Below are 24,927 nucleotides of genomic sequence, written 5' to 3' on the forward strand. Positions count from 1 at the left end.
TCAATACTGGTTACTTTTTCTTCTTCTTCTAGAAATATTTATGCACCAAACACATCAAGAGCCACAGAGAAGGACCCAGGCAAACTGACTAATTAATTTTGATAACAAGAGCTTATAATAGCTAAAAAGCACCTTGTACTCAGGATAGATGCACTTTCTAATTTAACTTCTGCAACAACCCTAACCCTAACAAGTAGGAAGTATTATTGTCCCCATTTTACAGATGAGGAAGGTAAGGAATAGAGAGGTGAAGCGACTGCCCCAGGCTACCCAACAAGCCATCAAATGGAGGAATGACTTGCTTGCAACCTCGTGCTCTCACCTCCTCTACCATGCACACAATGAAAGCCTCCAAACCAGTGCCAGTCATCTGGTCTACCCTCACACTGAGAAATGACAAGGATGTAGAGCCAGAACCAGCTGGTAGGACCAAGAAGATGCGAGCAGGGCTGTCTCTCAGCATCAGCCCGAGCCCTTGTGCCTGCCAGCAGCAGAAATATAGCTAGCTGCTGCTGCTCTGCTCACTCACTCACTCATACTCACCAGCTCAACTTGCCAGATGGGTGTGGGCGTAGGCAAGTGAACCTCAAACTCCAGAAAGTTCTGTTTCCTCTGCTTCAAATCCAGCACTGCCAACCCCAGGCATTTGCTTTTCATTTTTATTTTGCAAGCTCAACAGAAACCTCTTCCATAATGAATTGACGCCACCTGCACAGGTCCTGGGTGGGAAGCAGACAAGGGAGAAATGAGCTTCAGGGTCATCCTGGCCCTGCTCACCTGTCTAAGCACCCAGCAGTACCCAGTCGACCAGCCCCCAAGGGCCACAGCCTCTAGGCAATGGCTCCATACGGTTCTCACACCTGGGCTTGGCTCAGAGACTCCCAAAGGCCACCTAATGGGGATGTCCTGGGGCCTCTTTGCTGACCCAGCAGGGAACTCAATGTCTTCTCCCACGATCCCATGTGGGAAAGTGATCAGACTGTGTAGCTTCTGGATGGACAGATATGTTAGGCCTCTCAGCTCAGTTTTTAACTAGCTGTGTGGTCCTGGGAAAGCTGCTTCAACTCTCCTGATATCAGTTTCCCCATCTGTAAAATGAAGATGATAATAATGACACCTAATGAAATGGGGTGATGTGGGGGATTATGTGAGGTGAGGTGATGTTTGGCACAAAGACCACACAAATCAATTATAATTAATATTCTGCCGATACTATTCTAATTAACAATATTATGAAAAATCATTAATTATTAGGTCACTAATTATTAGGTCACACTCTGGGAGTACCTCCCAGAGCCTGTCTTCTTAGCCATGAAATACCTAATGTTCCTTCCAAATCTGCTATCTAACAGCAGGGTATCGCCCTACCACATGAGGCTCTTGTGAAAGGCACAGGAAGCACCTAGAGCAGCCAGCACATCATAGGGATGCCAGAGGAAGGCAGCAGCGTTGAGGGGCAGCATCACTAGCACTCCCCGCTCCGAAAGGATGTTGCCTTTCTAACCATGTAGGTAATAAACCGACTATGTGGCCTCACTAACCACATGGAGAGTGATTTAACCATATAGCCTTACTGACCATGTGAGTAAAAACCCAACCATGTCAACTTTCTAAGCGTGGAGATAGATCTCACTATCCCTGTGGAGAGTAACCCAGCCACAGGGCCTTACTAACCACATGGATAGTAACCCAAACACATGGCCCTACTAACCACATGGGTAGTAACCCAAATACATGGCCTCACTAACCCTGTGGAGAGTAACCGAGCCACAGGGCCTTACTAACCACATGGGTAGTAACCCAACCACTTGACCTTACTAACCACATGGGTAGTAACCCAACCACTTGGCCTTACTAACCATGTGGAAAGTAACCCAACCATGTGACCTTGTTAACCACTTGGAGAGTCACCTAAACATGTGGACTTACTAACCACGTGGGTAATAACCCAACACGTGGCCTTACTAACAATGTGGAGAATAATGGTGCCTTAACTTCTCTGGGCCTCCACTTCCTCCTCATGTGGGCAATTAAAGAGTCCACTCCCGAGGGCTGTCTCAATGGTGCCGACACATGGTAAGAATGCAGTAATCCTTACCCATTACTGCTGTTCCTAGGTTCCAACATTCAGCCTGCTCTCACTGCTGTCCATCACTATAGCTGCTGCCCCTCTGGCTGTCAGGTGCCAGCCCTTCCCTCTGCCAGCTATCCATGCACACAAGGGTCTTTTTCTGTCCTCTGTTCCTGTCCACATACACAGGCACTGGGCATGCATTTATGGCCTTTTTTTTTTTTTTCCTTTTTTTGGCCTATTAGATATTGTTGCAATGAACTTCTTTTTGCAAACAGTTTTTCCTCCCATTATTTCCCTGGTGAGTACAATTATTAGGTCAAGGGCAGCAACACTTTTTGGCCCTTCATGCCTCCTGCCACTGCTTTTCAAAATGTGCTGTCTCCATTCACACCATTAGCCTCAGGACTCAGGGTTGTCAGTTTTATCACATCCCGACCAGCACTGGGAGTTACGATTTTCCCATGTATTTTTTCTTATTTACTAGGCATAAAAACAGTACCTGCCTGGTTTTGCTTTCGACTTCTTTACCCACCACGATTTCCTTCTTGTGGTTTGCTTCCTCATCCCTGTTACCCCTGATTCTCAATGGTTAGCATTTTTCCCCAGTTACCTTTAAAGGCTGCTTAAATCTGAGCAGCAATGATTCAGCTGGAGCTGGTGGTAAAAAGAGTCCTCCGCTGATCAGCCGTGTCTAGCTACGATTGGACTCCTCACCCATGCAGTGGTCTGTGTCTCTAGGGGCTGGCTCCCCTGCCTTAAACACTTTCCTGGTTCTTTTTGTTTCCTGTAGTTTTTGCAGTAAAAGCTTTTGTGCCTATCACTGGGCATCTCACCTGAAATCCTTGTAGCTTTCATCTAGGAAGTCTCAAGACATGTGGCTGCTTGTGCCACACCAGGTTCAGGTGATTCAGTTTTGCTCCCAGGGATTTTCAGACTCAGCTTGTCTAAGATAGGGGGAAAGGGGCTGGGCACAGTAGCTCATGCCTGTAATCCCAGCACTTTGGGAGGCCAAGGCGGGTGAATCACCTGAGGTCAGGATTTCGAGACCAGCCTGGTCAACATGGCAAAACCCTGTCTCTACTAAAAATACAAAAATTAGCCAGGTGCGGTGGCACACACCTGTAATCCCAGCTACTTGGGAGGCTGTGGCAGAAGAACCACTTGAACCCAGCAGGCAGAGGTTTCAATGAGCTGAGATGGCGCCACTGTACTCCAGACTGGAAGAAAGAGTAAGACTCCATCTCAAAATGATTGATTAAATAAATAAATAAATAAACAAATAAATAAATAAATAAAATGCGGGGGGGAGGAAAGGGGAGTGAACTTGTTAAAAATGCTGATTTCTGAGTCCCAACCTGGTACTTCTGAACCAGAATCTCTTGAGGTGGGACCAGTATCTACATCACTAAAAAAGTTCCTCGAATGCTTTTTATGAACAGATCATTACACACAGAGCTCATGGTCCAGCACTGGCAGCAGACAAGGGAGCAAGGACCGTGCCCATGGATATGGCCATGACAGAGCAGCGGTGAGAACCTATTCCCACGGCTAGCCCAGGCCAGAGCCAGGAAAGACCTCCAAGAGGAAGTGATCTTAAGTGGAGCCTGAACGGGATAGGCACCAACCAGGCAGAGTGATGAGGGAGTGTCTGCCATCTGCCAGGGGCAGAAGGAGATGTGGTACATTTGGGGAAGGAAAAGAACTCTGAGAGTCCTGGGCATCCTCTATGTAGATCATTAGGTGGGCCAGCTGTAGGTGGAGCAAAGGAAACAACAGTTTAGTTTTTACCCCAAGTAAGAAGCCCAAACTCTGCTTTGAAAATGAATGTTGGGGAAAATAGTTTCATTGCAATTGTTCCAAATGTTTTCAGAAAAGGCAAGATTATCTCCCCATGATATTCGTCACTTTTTGTATTAACTGGTGCTGAATACCTACTCTCTTTTAGTATCTGTTAGATATTTGTTAGGTGTCTATCTATCTACAGTGTCTCATGCAATCCTGGAAGGCATAAGCAATGGCCCCCATTTTAGAAATGTGGAAATCGAGACTTGGGTCCCAACAGATAGTCAGCTGTGCATGGCTGTTATGAGCACAGAGCCTGGACTGGTCAGCTGGGTTCACATCCTGGTTTCACTACTTACCAGCAGGTGACCATGGACAGGTCACATAAGCTCTCTGTGCCTCAGTTTTGTCATCTGTATGATGGGCGTAATAGTAGGGCCTACCTCATAGAATTGTGATGAGCACTGAGTTAATGTATATAAATGACTCTGAATAGTTCTGGGTGTGCAGTAAGTTCTATGTAAGTGTGAGCTACCATAATTAACTAAATAGTAATCTCCAGAATAACCCCGGTGATTTTGACTATTCCCATGCTGCACATAAGGAGGCTGGAGAGGTGACGTTTTACCTAATGACACACACCTGGCAAGAGGCAGGGTAAGGTGTGCCTGACCTCAAAAGACCACATTTTCCCTCCTTAGGCCCAGCATTTACATCATTGCATCAGAAATAGCTGTTTATGAGAAGTTGTCCAGAGAAGGAGTAAGAGCACGGGGTCTCGAGGCTGAATGTGGGGTTAGGATGTGACTCTGTCATTTACTAGTGACTTAGTCTGTTGACTTCTCTTGCCACAATGTCATTGTTTGTAGGAAGGAAATTATAATATGATTTATCTGAAAGGGTTGCAAGGGATTAAGGGTTGATACATGGATGTTACTTAAAACCGTTTTGGCTCAGAGAAAAAAGTCAGCGTTAGCTATCACAGGTCCTCATTTTCTATTTGAAACTCTGACAACAGATGTGTTACAGGATGTTTAGATATTAAGGACATAATGAATTGTATATGTCATATAATAAGGAATAGTATCAGAGAGTTCTGGACCATGCCCTGTAATTAAACCTGGCAATACATGTACAGCAAAACCCACGAATAAGCACCTTGCCTCACTGACGTTCAGGTTTTGCCACTAAAGGAAGGGGTCAGTAGGCTTTTCTGGAAAGCGCCAGATAGGAAGTATTTTAGGCTTGCAGCCATACAGTCTCTCTCATATGGTCATGGTTGTCGACCCGTGGCTTATCCTGTTACACAACCACTTTCCATTTCCAGAGCTTTGAGGATCTGGGAATTCCACGCAAACAACTGTGGGCCTGTATTCTCATTTGTATCTCATCATTTCCTGCAATCAAAAGCTCTGATAGCTATCCTAAGGTCTGTGATTAGCAGGAACCCAGAGGACAAATGCATTTTTCAACACTACCATGGTTGGTTTGGTACAGCAAAATCTTTTCCAAAAACGTGGTTTCGAAAAGGGAAGGTGTTATTAATGGTGGCGCAGGGAGTTCCCATGCCCTCACAGAGCTGAGACATGCAGGGACTGATGACCAGATCACAGAGAAATGTACAATTTCCATCACATCTTCAAAAATATGAAAAACGGCTATGGACTTTCATGGCAGCCTCCCAAATGTTCCAGGGGTCTTAGCTACTGTGCTAGTGATTTATATTTTAGGCAAAATCAATTGATATACAAGCATGGTCCTGCTACCCCAGAAAAAAATTATTTGTAATGCATTTGTGATATATTCTGAGATGTGCACAGTGTAATTGTCAATATTTTGTGTTCATGTAGCTATTTTATTGCCAGAGAAGATGAAGGACTGATACCTCTAAAGCTCCATGAGATTCACAGAGGATGAGCATTACATCCTACAATACTACACTACACTACACTACACTACACTACACTACACTACACTACACTACACTACACTACACTACATCCAGGTGGAAACCAGCATTTAAAACAGGAGAGGAAACAAGACTACATTCAGCCCTAGGAACAAAAGAGCTGCTTTTAAAACAAAAAAAAAATGAGCTGTGTGTCTGTATGTGCATGCACCTTTCTGACCCATTAGAGGTGCAGAGTGCTGTCTGCAGAGCCTGTTAGTCAATCAAGGGAAGAGTCCTGTTAGAGTCAGACAAACATGAACTTGAACTCAGTCCTACCCCTACAAACTGTGTGACCTTGGACCTCAGTTTCCACATCAGTATAATAGGGAAATACTGCTTCTCATCAAGTTGCTGTGGGCTTATATGACCAATAGCTGTGGAAGTGTGGAAGCTCTTAGCATAAGTCCTTCGTTCATTTTATTTCATTTCAACAAATATACATTCAGCACCTGCTGCATGACAGCTGCTCAGACCACCTGGGGATTTGCAGATGAATAGGACAGAAATAGCCCCCGATTTTATGAAGCTTACAGTGCACTGGAGGAGGAGGCATGAAACACACACACAAATAAAAACATCATCCCAAATTGTGAGAAGTGGAATGATGTTTAAAAAACTAAGATAAAGAGAGAAAGTGAGTATGGTGGCAGGTGGAGCTGATTTAGACAGGGTGCTGGGCGGCCACGCTAGGGAAGCAGCAGCTCAGATTTGCAGAGTAAACCGAAATTGAACAGAAAAGAGGGACTGATAGAGAGTTCCCCGTCCAAGGAAGGGCCAGCGTCTAGAATGTGAAGCAGTGTAGTTAAACAATAATCAGCCATTGTTCTGGAAGTCATAAGATGAAGTTCCCCAATCATTCTTGTGGATTACATCACCTTTGTAGAACCTAAGATCAGTCTTTTGAGATTTTTCTTTCAGACTTTTGCATTTCTGATGACCATCTTACTCCATCTGGACCCGTGACTCAACAGGCCCTTGGTGCCCACCCAGAGGCTGACTCAGAACACAAGGACTGTTTCCCCTGTGATTCTATACAACATTCCCATTCCCTAGCCCACTACCCATTGAACTATCCTTGGAAAACTCTAACCCCTGAGACTTTGAGAAGACTGATTTGGTAATAACTCCAACTTCCATGTGGCTGACCTCATGTCAACTAACTCTCTTTGTTGCAATATCATGGTCTCAGTGAATTGATTTTGTCTGTGCAGCAGGCAGGAAGAACCTGTCAGGTAATTTCAAAATTAGTGCCTGATATAGTTTGGATGTTTTTCCCCTCTAAATCTCGTTAAAATTTGATCCCCAGTGTTGGAGGTGAGGCCTGGCAGGAGGTGTTTTGGTCACGGGAGCGGATCCTTCATGTAGGGCTTTGTGCCTCCTGGAGGTAATGAGTGGTTCTTGCTGCATTAGTTTTAGTTTTCTAGAGGGCTAGTTGTTGAAAAGAGCCCGGTACCTCCCTCCCCTCTCTCATCTTTCCTCTCTCACCATGAGATGCCTGCTTCCCTTCATCTTCCACTATGAGTGAAAGCTTCCTGAAGCCCTCACCAGAAGCAGAAGCTGGTGCCATGCTTCTTGTACAGGCTGCAGAACCATGAGCCAAATAAACCTCTTTTCTTTGTAAATTATCCGGTCTCAGATATTCCTTTATATACAGCAACACAAATGAACTAAGACAGTGCTCTAATAAAAGACATGAAAGTTTGCTTCCTCCTTCCTCTCCCTCTCTCCTCCTCCTTCTTATTATTCTTCTTCCTTTCTCTCTCTTTCTCTCTCTCTCTCTCTCTCCCCCCCATCTCTCCCCCCCACCATCTCTCTCTCCTTCTCTCTCCTCAGATACACCAAGAAGGCATCCACCTACAAACCAGGAAGCATGCCTTCACCAGAACCTGACTATGCTGGCACCCAGATCTTCGACTCCGAGTCTCCAGAACTGTGAGAAATAGGTTTGTTGTTTAAGCCGCCCAGTCTCTGGTATTCTGTTAGAGCAGTAAAAACTGACTGAGACACCTGTTAAATTAGGCTCTCCCTTTCTTCTCTCTAAAACTGATGGATCATTTTCTTCAACTTTCAACAATTTGGAGTAACGTATTGATTTGTGCACTTATTTAATCCTCTAAAGTCTATCTTTCCTCCAAGACTGTGATCCCTGTGGACAGACACCAGGTTACTTAACATTGACCACTCTACACCAGCATCCCACATAGGGTTCAAAAAGTAAATGATTATTCTCCTTAAACTGCTTTATTTTTCTCCATTGCCATCATCATTACATACATTTTATTTGTTTGCCCTCTTGTTTGCTTCATTCCCACCAAGATGCTATTTCCATGAGACTAGGTATTTGTTTGTCTTGTTAACTCCTCTTTCCCCAGCCTGTCAGACGAAGTGTCTGGCACATAGTAGATGCTTAGTAAATAACTGTTAAATGTTCAAGCAGCGAGAAAGGGAAAATATAAACACAAATAAATAAGCATAATTGTTGAATAAATGAATGAATGAGCAACTTTCTTCTCTGGGTTCCCACATAAACAGATCTCATACCGGATGCTCACAAAACATCTCTCTTTGCACCACAATCTCTTAGCTTGCTGAGATTTGGGGAACATTTTCATGCAGTTAAAGCTGTAGCATGTGCCCTGTGAAAAGGGAGAGTTTTCATCTTAATTCCGACTTTTCTCATTCAGTCAACACATTTGACAATTACAGTTTGAAGTGTTAAGAGAGGATGTGATCTAGGAAACCAAGTCCTGTCTTAGAGGACAGGCAGACACAGGAGCAAATCCCAGCTCTATCACCTGCCACTTGTGTGGTACGTGACTTCACCACTGCACCTCAGTTTCCTCCCCTGTAAAATGGGAATAATAACTGTACTAACCTCATAAGATTCCTGTGAAACCCACACATGATAGGTACTCTCCCTTTAGTGGTCACATCCAGACTGACCAGGGGTGGCGAGAATCCCATGCAGAGTTGTTCAAGAGGCCAGCTCTTCCATGTGGGGTATGGGTTTTTGACAGTCATATCTCTGAGAAGACATAAAAAACGGGCTGGACCAAGACCTGTCTCCAGGACTGCACTTCTACAGGCTGATGAGAGGCCATCTAGCTCAGAAAGGGATGGAGCATCCATGCCAAGGAAAAGTGGCACTCACAGAGTGAGCCATCTGACAGCTGTGACCTCAAAGCCAGGATGGTCCAAGTCACCTGCCCCCACCATGAGAATTCTCCTGAGCATGCTATTCCTAGTGGGAATCTGTGTCAAAGGTCTAATATTTAAAATCTATAAGGAACTTAAGCAAATCAACAAGCAAAACACAAACAATTCCATAAAATAAGTGGGCAAAGAACATGAACAGACACTTTTAAAAAGAAGACATATACATAGCCAATAAGTATATGAAAAAATGCTCAACATCACTAATCATTAGAGAAATGCAAATCAAAACCACAATGAGATACCACCTCACACTAGTCAGAAGGTAAAAAGTCAAAAAATAACAGATGCTGATGAGGTTGTGGGGAAAAGGGAATGTTTATACACTACTGATGGTAATATAAATTAAATAATATAAATAATATAAATAGCTCAGCTATTGTGGAAAGCATTTGGCAATTTCTCAAAGAACTCAAATCAGATTTACTCTTCAACCCAGTAATCTCATTATTGGGTATATACCCAAAGGAATATAAATCATTCTACAGTAAAGACACATGCACACAGGTGTTCATTGAAGCACTATTCATAATAGCAAAGACAAGGAATCAACCTAAACACCTATCAATGGTAGACTGGTTAAAGAAAATGTGGTATATATACACCATGGAATGTGGTGCAGCCGTAAAAAAAGAGTGAGATCATGTCCGTTGCAGAAAACTGGATGGAACTAGAGGGTATTATCCTAAGCAAACTAATACAGGAACAGAAATCCAAATACTGCATGTTCCCAATTACACATGAGAGCTAAACATTGATTACATATAGACACAAAGAAAGGAACAACAGACATCAGGGCCTACCTGAGGGTGGAGGAAGGGAGCGGGGGTGAGAATCAAAAAACTACCTATCAGGTACTATGTTTATTACCTGGCTGGTGAAATAATCTGTACACTAAACTCCTGTGCCACACAACTTACCTGTTCAACAAACCTACACATGTACCCCTGAACTTAAAAGTTAAAATAAATCAATAATAAAAATAATAGAGACCCAGAGCCAGTGGGCAAAGAGCTCCTATTCTGTTTATCTTAATGCAAATTAGAAAAAGTTTCAAAAGTAGATAAAATCTGGGATTTTGCAGACATTACTGCATAAAGCAAAGCTAAATATAAATGAGAGTGATATGAAGTCTATTTTTTTAAGTTATTTAAGTCTAGGTGTGGTGACTTGCACCTGGATTAGGCTTGCACCTAATTCTAGTACTTTGAGGGGCCAAGGCAGGAGGATTACTGGAGCCCAGGAGTTCGAGACCAGCCTGGGCAATGTAGCAAGACCCCATGTTTTAGGCCACTCTTGCATCTCTATAAATACCTGAGGCTGGGTAATTTATAAAGAAAAGAGGTTTAATTGGCTTACAGTTCTACAGGTTGTAGAGGAAGCATGGCACCAGCAACTGCTTCTGGTGAGGCCTCAGGGAGCTTACAATCATGGTAGAAGGTGAGGGGGTGCCAGCATATCACATGAATTGGGGGCTAGGTGGGAGAGGTGCCGTACACCTGTAAACAACCAGATCTCAAAAGAACTCACTCACTCTTGTGAGAATAGCACCAAGGGGATGGTGTTAAACCATTAATGAGGGATCCACCTCCATGATCCAATACCTCCCACCAAGCCCCACCTCCAACATTCAGGATTACAATTCAACATGACATCTAGAGGAGACAACATCTAAACTATATTATCCTGTTTCTAAAAAATAAAAATAAACAGAAGAGGCAGGCATGGTGACACGCGCCTGTAGTCCCAGCTTCTCAGGCAGCTGAGGCAGGAGGATCACTTGAGCCCAGGAAGTCGAGGCTGCAGTGAGCTGCGATCGCTCCACTGCACTCCAGCCTGGGTGACAGAGCAAGACCCTGTCTCAAAAAAAATTATTTCGTGCAGAGTAATACACATGGGTCACGGACATAGCCTATTGTGGAGATGTCATGTCAAATCCTATAGTTTTAGGAAACACTCATGAGAAGTCATTTCACTTGGCTGTGTCACATCCTAGAAATGGGAACAGACGGCATCATTACCTTTCTAAACTTTCATTACTTCATCTGGGGAAAGGGTGATAACAGCTGCTTCATTTGCTGGCAATGAGAATTAAATGAGAAGATTTATGTCAAAGCACCTAGAAGGCTGTATGAAGTGGTAAACACGTAAAGAAGGTAATGAGCATAGCCCGTGCCCTGTGCCTCGCAGGCATGAAGACCCCTCCCCACCACTACCAACTCCATCCCCAAAAAACGTGCCTAAATTAGAAACTGGTACAGGCAGACAATCCCGGCAACTCGCTCTCTCCAGAAGAACTGTAAATAGCTTGATTTTCCATTTTATTTGTACGTTCAGCTCTCTGTTGCATACACATTAATCGACCTTGGTTGGTCAACAGGCCCAAGGGAGACAGGAAAATGGCAAGAGAGAGGATTGGTTCTTCTCATGAGCTAATAAAATCAAGCTTTACTTATGGCTTTACTTCTCATGAGCTAATAAAATCAAGCTTTACCATGGGATTAGGTCTGTTCAATGAGCTGAGGATGGAAGTAATGTGTGCCAATTCTGCACCAAATCTTTGAAGAGATGTTTAATAATCCTCCAACATTTTTGTAGCCCGTCACAGTAACTGAGTAGACCCAGTGTTTTAAGGTGGTGAAAACTCCAACAACTTGGGGCCCTGGATGTCTATATGGAGCAGAGAGTCCCTGCCATCCTGCACGGAACATTAACTTCAGGAAAAAGCAGACTTCTGCAGTTTTAAGCCAATAAGTTTTCAGAGCTGTTTATTACCTCGGAAGATCCTGTGCTATCCTGACTTATACAGTATGTCAATGTACATTTTGCCAGAAGGAGACTGGTTAGAGGTTTCATCAGAGTTCCAAAGAGGCCCTGACAAAGATACGCTTCAGAATTACTGCTCTTGGAGGAAGTCTAAATGTACATGCTTGGTGAATCCATAGTATCTGCAATAGTTGCACTAATTTGAGCCATTCATTTAATTATTCATTTATTTATATATTCATTAAAACCCTTACTCCGCACAAGGTATAATGCCAGGCTCTGGGATGCACAGATGAGAGATACTTCATAGGCATCACTGTGTCCTCAAAGTAGGCATTGTTGCGCGGAGTGTTGAATGTAGGAATGTGTAAATGCATATGTGAATATAAATTAATGCAAGAATGCATGCAGCACAGCTGTGTATGCCATGCAGAGTGCACGTTGCAGGAGAATGTCCAGCTGAGTGAGCAAGTGAGAACTGAAATGCAGCCTACACTTCAGTGACCAAGTCATGCTATGGGATGCTCAAAAAGGACACATTTTCTAGTATGCAATGGCCTGCTAAGCAGAGCCTCTGGATAGACTCACACTTGAAGGAAAGGAACAGAGGGAAGGAAAGCAAGCCGGGCCCTACTTGGGAAGAGCATCTAGACTAGGAGAGGAGAAGGGCAAATTCATTAATAATTTCTCTGTTTCTATGTGGTAAATGCAATCACATTCACCTGGACAGCAAACAGCCACTCTGCTCTGGATGTGGAAAGTTCATGAAGGCTTAAGACGGATGGAGAAGGATGGCTGAGTAGTTCTGATGGATGGATAAAGGCATCGGGATGGATGAAGACGGTGAGGGCATTCCAGGAAGGGGAAACAGTGTACACAGCCACATAGGGGTGGGAAATAACATGGAAGGTGATATAAAGTGCAGGAGTCTCCAAGAACGTTCCCACTTCTGACACCAAACCCAGGTTCTGAGGGGTCCCTAGCTCCAAACCCAGGTTCAGTAATTTGCTAGGTGGCCTCAGAGAATTCATTAAAAGCTGTTGTGCTTGTGGTTGTGGTTTGTTTCAGTAAAAGGATAGAAATTAAAATCAGCCAAGGGAAGAGGTGCATTGGGCAGGGTCCAAGAGAGTTCCAAGAACTACCTCCCACTTTCCTCTCCCAGTGGGGTCATGTGGACAGTGCCTACTTCTCCCAGAAATGATGTCCCACAATACGCATGGGGAATCGCCAGCCAGGGAAGCTTAGCCAAGTCTTGATGTTCGGAGTTTGGAACTTAGTCACACAGACATTGTTGGTCATCCACATGCCTGAGCTTAGTCTCCAACTCCTCCAAAGGTAGAGCCGATATTGCATGGTCCAAAGCTCCTACTGTAAATCACATTATTAGTGTAGTCTATCTGGTATGGTTCAAAATCCTCGGGTAAACAGAGATGTTCTTATCAGGCAGGACATTCCGAACACTTAATCACCTCCCAGGAGACCAAAGTCCAGATGCATCTCTTTGGGCAAACTTCCTTTACTGTCCAGTAAATAATCTTGCATTTCTGGAATACAGGCAGGAGTAGGGGGAGGAGGTGAGAAGGGAGGAGGCTAATAAGACGGGTTGGAGCGAGACTGCAAAGGGTCTTGCAAAAATGTAGGCTTCAGTAGCTGGAGAAGGAAGGAAAGGGAACTCTCCTTGGCAGACAAATGTTTTCCATATTATTTCCTTTGACTCTCAAATAAGTTGTTAACCCCTCTGAAATTCGGGGATGTCGAATGATTGCCTAAGACTGGTCAAGCCAGGACTTGAGCTCAGTCCTGCATGACCTCATAGTCTGTATTTGACTAACTACATCCAACCAAAATATGTTTATTGAGCACCTACTATGTGCCAGGCTCTGAGCTTGATGCTGGATAAACAATGTTAAATAAAATAGATACAGCCTGTACAATCCAGTGAGATTAAGCACATAACCTTCAAATAGACTATCCTTATAAATTGTGATAAGTACAATGGCAGAGACTAATATGGATACCTAATGTAGACCATGCTGGTCAGAGAAGGCTTGTTAGACAAAGTGGTGTCCAAACCAACACCCACAGGACAGGATGACTGGGGTCAAAGAAGATGCAGGGTGGTGGGTGGACAGCATTCATTCTAAGTTTCCTACGCCTCCCTGGCTCCAGCTCTGGAAGCAGAGACCTCCCCACTCTAAAATAACCCAAGATGATAGAATTAGAAAAACCATCATCCTTATACTGGACAAAGAAAATGTGGCATATACACCATGGAATACTATGCAGTCATAAAAAGGATGAGTTTATGCCCTTTGCAGGGACATGGATAAAGCTGGAAACCATCATTCTCAGCAAACTAACACAGGAACAGTAAACCAAACACTGCATGTTCTCACTCATAAGCGGGAGGTGAACAATAAGAACACAGGGAGGGGAATATCACACACCAGGGCCTGTCAGGAGTTGGGGGCTAAAGGAGGGATAGCATTAGGAGAAATACCTAATGTAGATGACGGATTGATGGGTGCAGCAAACCACCATGGCACGTGTATACCTATGTAACAAACTGCACATTCTGCACACGTATCCCAGAACTTAAAGTGTAATAAAAAAGAAAGAAAGACAGGAAAGGAAAGGAAAGGAAAGGAAAGGAAAGGAAAGGAAAGGAAAGGAAAGGAAAGGAAAGGAAAGGAAAGGAAAGACCATCATCCTACAATTTCTAATGAAATCATTGCTTCAGGGAAGTTTCATCATTAAATATTAAAACTATTAGGTGAAGGTTGCTTGGGGACAGGCCAATGCTTCTGTTTCCAAGAGTCACTCCAGAGGCACTTAGCAAATTCAGAGAAGAAAAAGCACCTTTACCAGGAAGAGCTCTGACTAGTATCGCCTGCACCACATTAATGACCTGATAGCTGGGGCAGCAGCACAATATGAAGGTCATAGCATTACCAGTGAAATCGTCTTGCAAAAAGGTTTAATTTGAATCTATCTAATTATTAAGCCTTTATCTTTAATCTCAAGTTTATGAGAAAAACGAGGAATAGATTGGAATGAGGAAACAGATGGTCTCTTCAAAAAACTCAGTGTCATTTTTTTAAAGTGCGGGTAATGGTCTAAAATAAAAGTAGACTACAGAATAAAGGTATCAACACGGACTGCATCCTGGTTCAAATAAAACACAGTGAAAAAGACTTTGGGGGGAATAATTGACTCTGGATATTAGATGCATCTAATATCCCACCACCCTGCATCTTCTTTGACCCCAGTCATCCTGTCCTGTGGGAGTTGGTTTGGACACTACTTTGTCTAACAGGCCTTCTCTGACCACCATGGTCTACATTAGGTATCCATATTAGTCTCTGCCATTGTACTTATCACAATTTATTAGAGAATGAGTATTAATTTTCCAAGTATAACTATGTCATAATTACGGAAGGGATGTCATTTTTAGGAGATCCATAAGGAAGCCTTGATGGGAAAAGTATCCTGATATTTGCAATTGACTTCCAAGTAGTTCATATTTTTTATGTTAATTTTTTAAAATTTAAAAAATTTAAAATTTTAGGTGTATAAGGCAATCACTGCAATATTCAAATTTCTATATGTTTAAAATTTTTCACAATCAAAAACTGATGGTGGCAGATAAAGCATTCAGATACACAGCATGCCTCATCCCCCAACACCAGGACACCCTCCAAACATCCAATCAGAGCCCTTCCTGAGGAATCACGTCTCTGGCCGGGCTGCTGCATCAGCAGGGGGCTCCCATTCAGGGCTTGTCTTGGTTCCCATGCCCTGCTGACAGAGGAGAGTGGCAGGCCAGCCATGGGTAGACTGACCCCCAGGAAAGCACATCTAGCTTCTCTTCTTGCCCCTCTGTGCTTTTCAGCCATCCTTTGGGTGTCACAAAGAACTTAAATAAACCACTAGAGAATTCACTTTCCCTCCCCTCTGAGTCATTAGGTATAGATTAAATGAAACGCAAACAAGCTTCCAAAGTGGACCCTGGTGGGCAGATTACAAATTCGATCCCATGAGTCAATGAGAAGCTGAAGCTTTTACAGAAAAAGGAAAAGTGTATGCTTCATCCAAGGGAACTGAGGAGAAACTCTTTTTCCTGCTGGATATTAATGAAGAAGGATGCGGACCTCAGAGCTTCTGACCACCATTCCGGCATCCACGACTGGGAGAAAGTCTGCCTAACTATACTCTCTCCAGAAATGGCACTGAGAGGCAGAGCATCCTCAGACGCGTGCTCCAGGTGAGCCTCAGATCTCACTATCTGGGAAACTAGTTGCCCCTGGACTGTTTAGCCAAATGACCCAATGCATTTTATTTTATTTATTATTTATTTATTTATTTATTTATTTTTGAGACAGGGACTTTTTCTCTTGCCCAGGCTGGATTGCAGTGGCGTGATCATGGCTTACTGCAGCCTTGACCTCCCAGGCTCAATCGATCTGCCACCTCAGCCTCCCGAGTAGAGCAGCTGGGACTACAGGCATGTGCCATCACAGCTGGCTTTTTTTTTTTTTTTATTTATTTATTTATTTATTTATTTATTTATTTATTTATTTTGTAGAAATGGGGTTTTGCAATGTTGCCCAGGCTGGTCTTGAACTCCTGGGCTCAAGCAATCCTCCTGCCTCAGCCTCCCAAAGTGCTGGGATTATAGGCATGAGCTGCCATGCCTGGCTAATGCAATGCATTTTCTAAGCCAGATTTGTTTAGATTTTGTGCTCCTTGCCACATAAAAAGTTTAAACCAGGACAGCAGAGAGTTACTCCGCTGGTGTTGTCAGAGATAGCAACTGCAGCCACTGTGTGCATATTAGAGAGATGTTCTGAGACAGTCCCTAAATAACTCAGCCCACAGCCCTTCCTTACCTGCTCTCCTCCCTCAGCCTTCTGCAAATATGCACTTCTAACGAGACTCCCCACCAACTTTCAAGGCAGACTTCTTTTCAAAGGTACTACACTCTTAATTTGGAAGCTAGATCAGGGACTTTGGAGGTGTCCATTAAGGATTCAAGCCTACCAGCATAATGAGCCAGTGTCTCAATGGTCTATGTCCCCTCTATTTTCCCCTCTGAATCTCCATCTCATCTTTCCTCTTCTCCTTCCCCTCCTACTGCTGTGAGGTACTGGAAGGCATTTTCAATCTGTAGTCAGGTCTGTTAACCTTGAGCAAATTGTTTCACTTCTAAACCTCAGTTTGCTCATCCCTAAAACGGGAATAAGAATATTCATCTCATAAAGTGGAAGTGAAGATGATGCAAGATTTTAAAAACAGGAGTTGCCTGTCTTTGAGCCAGTGTCCTCAATCTTTTCTGCATTTCACACACTGGAATCTGCTTTAGCCTAAGAGCTTCCAAGTCCTCAAAGCTGTCTGGGATTACCTTTTGCATAACTGTCAAGCAAAGTAACCCAAGTCCCCATCCTATTGGACCACAGGAAAGCCAGGCTTCTCTCAAACACTTCTGAGGGTTCGCTGAAAATGATCACCACTTATTCTCACCCAGAAGCATACCTCCCCACTGCACCAGACGCATGCTGGCCCCTTCTCCCGGGTGTGGAGAACCCAGCCCCTCCTTCCTAAGTGGGACACTGTGCCAAGACAAGGCTGCTGCACTTTCGGTCTCCACTCAAGACTTGAGGATGTTACAGGCAAATTCCAAAGCAAAACCATAGAATTTATATTTTAAGTTATTTGATTAGCACATAAAACAGTATATATGGTTAAAGAATGAAATCTCCTTACACTTCAATTTCCTACCCCGAAAGGAATGACTGCTTTTAAGTTCCTTACGCATCTTCCCAGAGTCAATCTATGAATATACAAGCATATGTTTTTCTCCAGAAAATCAACATTTAAACTTCAATGTAGGAACCAAAACTCTAAAGGCCAAGTGCAAGCCCCACAGCCATCTCTCTCCATAGCCTGGCCTGCTGCCACTTTTCTAGGGTCCTCTTCTACTCAGAGCCACGCCTCTTCCTCGTGCTCTTTATTACATAGTCACTTGGCTACCAGCTGCCTGCCCTTGGCCCCCACCTGCTCCCTGAGAAAGCCCAAAGCCAGTTAAGGTTCAACGCTGCTTCTTCATCCCCAGAGCAGTCCAGTCTCACCTGCACTCCCCAAAATCCTATGCAGGTGTCTTTCCACCGAAAGGGCAGCTCTGCTGCAGATGGATTATTCCCCTATCCCTCCAGTAGTTGATGCAAAACACAGCAGCTGGTAAAACGGCAATGCTTTTGTCGAATTTGTCCACCACATGGTGATTTTCTGTCTGATGAGCTCAGTGTCTGCTGAGACACTGCACTGCCAGTTTTCTCCCATATACCCTGTTTTCTGCCAAGAGGCAGAGGACAAGGGATGCTCATCATCCTCAGGAAGCCCAGCAAGTGACTACTACTAGGCCCACTTTGTGGATGAGCAAAGGAAGCTCCAAGAGGATGAATGACCTACCTGACTCCGCACGTCAGCACATGCATCGGACCCTGGCTCCCAATCTGTGATGGATCTGAGGATGGCACTGCCTCTCCAACTGCCCCAGTCCACAGCACTGACTTCATCAGGTAATCAGAATTACTTTCTTAACCCCCAGCTAAGCAGCTTGAAGGTTGAGCCGAGAGAGGAGGTAATAAAAAGTGCAGAGGTGATGTAGGAGGCAGGGGCACGAGGGTGCCCTGGGCTTGCAGCAGCACAAAGAAGGGATTCAAGGAAGCCAAAGGTTCCAATAGCGCACTGGAGTGGGCAAGGGGCAGAGGCACTCTGAAAATGGGTACGGGTTGGCTCAGCATTTCCACAGCCGAGTCTCTAGCCCACCTCTCTGCCCTCAACTCCCGATGCTCACATCCCTCCCTCAGCAGCTCTCTTTGGGGGGACTCCAACACACACACTCCGGGCCATTCTGCCAGCCTCCATGCCTTCCCCATGCAGATTCATTGGTCTTTTCCACCTGACACCATCTCTCTTGAGCGCGAAGCCTCCAAAACCCAGCTGAAATCACCTTGTCAGTGAGTCTCTCAATCACTCCCTTCTCACCACCCGCACCTGGGTCAGGAGACGGAGGGCAAGTGGGGAGGGATTCTCCTATTGCTAAGCCTACAAGGAGGGCCGGCACAAGGGAAAAAAGCTTTATTTCAAGTCTAATATATGCAAATTGTAACCTAATCTCATCATTTCATAGTTTGCAGAGCATGACAACAAGGAGAGAACAATTACCATTATAATTAATCGTGAGGGAAATTGAACACGTTTTTGAATGTGAAATTCTACCAACATTTGAAGGAAAATGCTACTTGGATTCATCACATCTAAATGCAAGAGGGGACTCTGGGCACTGAGCAGGGTAAATCCCATTCTCGTTTTTACTATTGTCAATAATTTCCTACATTTGAAAGTACAGTGTAATATCATGTAACCAAATTTCCTTAAGCCCCGCGTGCCTGGGAGCACAAATGAGGCCACTGAGAACAGTACTCATTCGAGCTTCACCATCTCATCACCCCCCATGGCTGACTGGAGACAACTAGCCCCAGCTAAGCCCCTACCCCAGGTATTTCCAGAAGGCCCCAGAGGACTCCCCTGTGTGTTCACGTTCTAGCTCTATTCCTGCCAACTCGGCAGCCTCTCCATTATTCCACTAAACTCCACAGTTCCACCCTGAAAAATCGTCCTCTGAAGACTTAGGTCCATGTCTCCACTAAGCACCACTCTGCTCCTCCACAGGCTGCCAGTCTCCATATGCTGTGCTCAACCCAGAAATCCCCCTACCACCTGCCCCATGGCCCTCCTTGGCTTGCCAGCACATACCAGCCATAAAGGCAATTGGCGGGACCCAGAGTTTCCCACTGGGGCTGTCCCATTGCTCTGCTTGCTTGTGGGGTGTCCTTCCCCCCCTCCCATGCCATTCCCAGGTAACTGCAGCAGGAACACTGGCATCACTGCTGCTCTTCTAAACATGGCATTGGGCCCAGGCCAGCTGCTGGCTCTGTCACTGCAGCTCTCTGGGATCCCACTGCTCTGGAGCAGGGCCCTGCCTCACTGGCCAGGTCAGGCCACTGGCTCATTAAAGACATCCCAAACATGCTCTGGGTCAAGAGGCACAGGAACACATGGCAACGTGGAGTAGAAGAATGGCTCTCTCTCCTCTTTGCATGCCAAAGGGAGCCTACCTACAGCTGCCTGGACCCCAAGGTCCATCATTGACTGTGACAGCTCCCTCTCCTTTTTTTCACTAGAGCACCTGCATTCTCTTGCTAGAGTCCAGACTTAGCTTCTGGGCAGCTGGTCCAGGGCAGATGGAGTAGTAGATATACGGCTGTCCCGTCTGCTTAAAAGCCTCACTGCCCTCTAATTACTTAAGGCTTAGTTACTAGGCAATAACTTTGCCTACCCGCTGGTGGGTCAGTTCTCTGCATGGGTCAGTTCTTTGACAAATGCCTGGCAATCAGACAGATCTTACCAGGTCATTTAAGTAGTCATAGCCAGGGCAAACTGGTTCCAAGTTCCTTCTGAGATCATCCTATTAGACATTACCTTTAATAATATTTCACTAATTGAGCACCTACTCTGTGCCTGACAGTTTGCTCAGCTTGGGGAGGCACAGTTCCACACACACGTCAGAGACAGGGACTCAGGAGGTTCAGGGTGGCTGAACCAAAACCTCGCAGCCAGTGAGGGCAGAACTGGGCTGCTGAGAATGAAACCTTCCCACCCAGGCTCCAGGACTCCATGAAGAGCGTCTCACCAAAGGCCCAAACACCATGCCATTGACAGAAGTCTTCCACTAAGCCAGAAATTACCTTTGCTATTCATGCCTATGTTTTCATTTCTGCTCAATTTCCTGAATATGAGGGAATTCTGAGAGAACAATGACCACTTTTGGGACTAGATGAATCAAGGAGCATTTGAAAGTAAAATGTGAATTTGGGCTGAAATGCAAGTACTATTTCTAATCTTTGAGGCATAAAATTTTGCAAAGGAGCCTACCAGGCATAGTGGGGGAAGTGGATTTAGCATTGCAAATGTGGGCTCCTGCCGGGATCTGAGGCCAAGCTCCGGTGTTAGGGATGGTGCTGCGGACCTGTACCAATTTACACTGTGATTAGAATATTGATTTTCCATTATTCAGCAAGTGTGGCAACCCTCCACTGGGGCTGTGCCTTGAGCAATCCAGAATGTTTTCTAAGCACCAACTCTAAGAAGACTATTTTCTAAATGCCACTCCCTGTCATGGGCATTTACATTACAGAAATAAATCATTTTTCAGGGTCTCCTGGTCCAGAAGGAAGGCAGCACAGAGGCAACCAATGACAGAAACAAGGACAGCAGCTCCCGTGTGTTGAGAGCTTCCATGTTCCAGGTACCACATCTATACTTTAATACATGACCTTATTGGATCTTCACATCCTTGCGAGGAGTTTCTATTATTTCTCAATTCAAAGATAGGAAACTAACTCTGCAAGAGTAGCCAAAGTCACACAGGTAACAGGTGGGGAATCTGGAATCCCAATCCACATCTATCTGACTTCAAACTTCATGCTATGAACACTACACTGTCATAATCGCAAAACAGCATGCCAAGAACTACTCTGGAGGGATTTGCAGAGAACGTCACAGCCCGGAGGGTGGGAGGACACAATTCAATGGGAGAGTGAAGTGGACCAGTGAAGGGAGAGAATAGAGAGTAAGGAAAGCTTCCTAGAGTGGCTGTGTTTGAACTTAGTTTAGAATTCTAGTGAGTTTTTGCGGTGGATAAGGGGTCACACTGGCATCCTAAGCACTGGGAACACAGGCAAAGGCAGAGAGCTTCAGAGTGCATGGCAGACTCATGAGGAAACAAGCAGTTTTGAATGGCTGGAATGTAGGTGAATGGGAAGGGGTGTTTGCTGCAATGAAACTGGCATAGAAGCTGGAGCAGGGTGTCTTGGAGGCCATCTGATGGGGCTGGACTTTGCCCTGGAAGGACTGGGAATCCAGCAAGTGACGTAGGATGTGAGATCCATCTGATGACGATTGTTACTTCCCTAGAAAACTCACTCTGGAACATGTAGTAGAGAATGCATTGATGAAGGGAACAGCTGGTAAACAATGAAGGCAGCAAGGGTCTGGGAAATGCCACCCAACTTGTTGCACCTCTTAACAGTGGAACAGAAATAGTCTTCTTAAGGTCATGTGCATCTCTTTCTGGTTTGAAACATAACCTGGTCAAAAAGGCCCAAAAATCTTTCCAGAGAAAGAATGTAAATGGTCTAAGAGAATGATTCTTAAAAAGGCCAGCCTCGAAATGCCTGTAATCCCTGCACGTTGGGAGGCCAAGAAGGGAGGATCACTTGAGGTCAGGAATGTGAGACCCTGGCAACATAGGGAGACCCCCATCTCTACAAAAAAAAAAAAAAAAAAAAAGAAATTAACAATTAGCCAGGAGTGGTGGTGTGGAACTATAGTACCAGCTACTCAGGAGGCTGAGGTGCGAGGATCCCCTGAGCCCAGGAGTTACAGGCCATAGTGAGCTATGATCACACCACTGCACTCCAGCCTGGGCGACAGCCTTTAAAAACAAAAAAAATCAGTCTCATTTTTCTAAAGGCTTGTAAGTTAAGAAGTTATACTAGAAAGACAGAAACGAAAACACTGACAATTCCACAGCAAAGCTGATTACGGACACAAGCAAGACTGACCTTTAAGGTTCTGGAGAGCTGGGATAGCAGGCACGTGTCAGAGTTCTGGTGATATGAGGAAGATAATCTCATCAGAGCTCCCAAGTCTGAATAGCATTTTCCTTACTCACTGTTCAAAACCTGAGATTGTAGCTCTGGGCTCCGAGTGCTGCCAGAACAGCCTGTCGTATTTTTGTTGTAAAATGCTAGGGATTTTACATTTTGCTGACATGCCAAGGAGACACTGGCTTTTGAGGGAGATCATTTTGTAAAATCACATTTCTTATTCTAGGACTAAAACATCCATCACATCAAAGGGCATAGGAAAAGTCAAAAGAAAAAAATATGTATATTTGGTTTATATTGTGCCCAACCTGAAAGGATCATTTGTTTTCCAAATTCCTTCCATGCTGTGCTATGTGCAGACATATTTCTTATAAAATTGTCATTTTAGAACACACATCATCATTAGAGGGGGGTAAAAAGCCTACAGTGGACATCTTTCACTGTATAGCATTTCCTTAGGAAATACTTCAGGAAGATGAAAAGAAAAACAAAAATTAACAAAATATGAGCTTTGAAGTTAGGAAGACCCCAATTCTGCATGAGCTGAGGCATGTGAATGGGCTTCCTCATCTGCAGGAGGGCATGATGGAAGTCTCTGCTATGTTGGATGCTGTGAGAAAGAAAGGGGAGAAAGGCTGTGGGGTACCCCACACAGTGCCTACACCAAACGTCAGCAGGTGTGACTACAGCCATTACTGTCGCTGAAATAACCATCTGCATATCAGAACATTCAGAAAACAGATATGCTAAAAGAAAATTTTCAAACCATGTATATATAACCTCACCGATCAAAATAATACTGTGCACAGTTTTACATTGTGCCTTCTACTATTTTTTACTATGCAACTATTTCCAAGTATACGTAGAGAAGAGTTTCTAAAAGACTACACTGTACGTACTGTTTTGTAGGTGAGCTCTTTAGCGCGAGGTTTTATGAAGGCAGTGACCTAGCACAAGCATTGCATCCACACTGTGAACTGAGTGTGAAGAGGGTGGGCCATGTGCACAAGCAACCAGTATCAAGAGTTTCTGAATTCCTTCTTGAGCAGCAGCCAGCCATCTGTGCAAGGGCTCTAAGAAAGAGGATACGCCTGGGACTAACCATAAATAGTAACTACTAACCCTTCACAGCACAATTCCATGTAGTAGAATTTCCCTTTTCTTCTTAGTGATTGGTGGAATCTTACAGACAGACGAGGCTGGGGATTGTTTCTGCTCAGATCTGCTCAGGCCTCATGGGTGTCTCTTGTTTGCTTCTTCTTTTTTTTTTTTTTTTTTTTTTTTTTTTTTAGATGGAATCTCGCTCTGTTGCCAGGCTGGAGTGCAGTGGCACGATCTTGGCTCACTGCAACCTCCGTTTCCCGGGTTCAAGCGATTCACCTGACTCAGTCTCCCGAGTAGCTGGGACTACAGGCGCGTGCCACCACACCCAGCTAATTTTTTGTGGTTTTAGTAGAGACAGGATTTCACCGTGTCAGTCAGGATGGTCTCAATCTCCTGACCTCATGATCCACCCACCTCGGCCTCCCAAAGTGCTGGGATTACAGGCGTGAGCCACTGTGCCTGGCCTTGTTTCCTTCTTGAATGCTCAGGTGTGCCCCTGTGCTCTGCCTGCCTATAACCCATCCACTCTGAGACTTGTGACTTTCTCCTCCCATGTCCCTCAGCACTCAGTCCCCTCTATTATTATTGCCCATGCCCAGAATTCCTTCAAGAACAACTATTTCCTCTCCCTTCCTAGGGAGCTTTGCTAACTCCGAGGCCTTCTGAGAAATGTCTTGTGTTATTTAGTGATGGCCTAGAAATGGCTACTCTGCTCTCTGGACCTGTATGTTATTTACCATCCAACATGCAAAACTCTACTTGGGCCTAACAGGGAGGGTCATGCTCCACCCCCTTCACAGGGAAGAGGAGCTTCCTAGTGGAGGTCCCAAGTGAAATCAGATTCCCAAAGGTACTGGGTGCAATCTGAATTTTTTTTTTTCTTTTTTGAGATGGAGTTTTGCTCTTGTTGCCCAGGCTGGAGTGCAATGACACGATCTTGGCTCACTGCAGCTTCTGCCTCCCAGGTTCAAGTGATTCTCCTGCCTCAGCCTCCTGAGTACCTGGGATTACAGGCACCTGCCACCACGCCCAGCGTTGGGTCCCACCTGAAAGAAATACAAGTACCCTTACAAAGGTCTTGCAGAGGAGACAGATCTGTCTGCCAAGGTCTCTTAAGGAGCATGCAAAGGGGAAAATGTGGCACAAAAGCAAGCAAGCTTCCTTTCATTTTTTTTTTTTTTTTTTTTTTTTTTTACCCCCATTAAAATCTCCTTTGGATTTTGGCATCCAACACATAAGAAGTAATATTTTTGTGCCTTTTATCATGGGAGTTATGTAATGAATATAGTCAGTTTTCTTGCTTG

General features: G+C 44.6%; 1 protein-coding gene across 1 annotated transcript in view; it reads right to left on the reverse strand.

Moving 5' to 3' along the window:
* Positions 1–661: 661 nt before the first annotated feature.
* Positions 662–24,927, reverse strand: part of LOC108523462 (D(1A) dopamine receptor) — a 114,292-nt gene continuing 90,026 nt past the window's right edge. Inside the window, exon 3 of the transcript XR_001883815.1 lies at positions 662–719. The gene's annotated coding sequence lies outside the window, so the exon portion shown is untranslated. The remainder of the gene's footprint in view (positions 720–24,927) is intronic.

Source organism: Rhinopithecus bieti, unplaced genomic scaffold (assembly GCF_001698545.2).
Source record: "Rhinopithecus bieti isolate Rb0 unplaced genomic scaffold, ASM169854v2 scaffold_74563, whole genome shotgun sequence".
NCBI classification, from domain to species: Eukaryota; Metazoa; Chordata; class Mammalia; order Primates; family Cercopithecidae; genus Rhinopithecus; species Rhinopithecus bieti.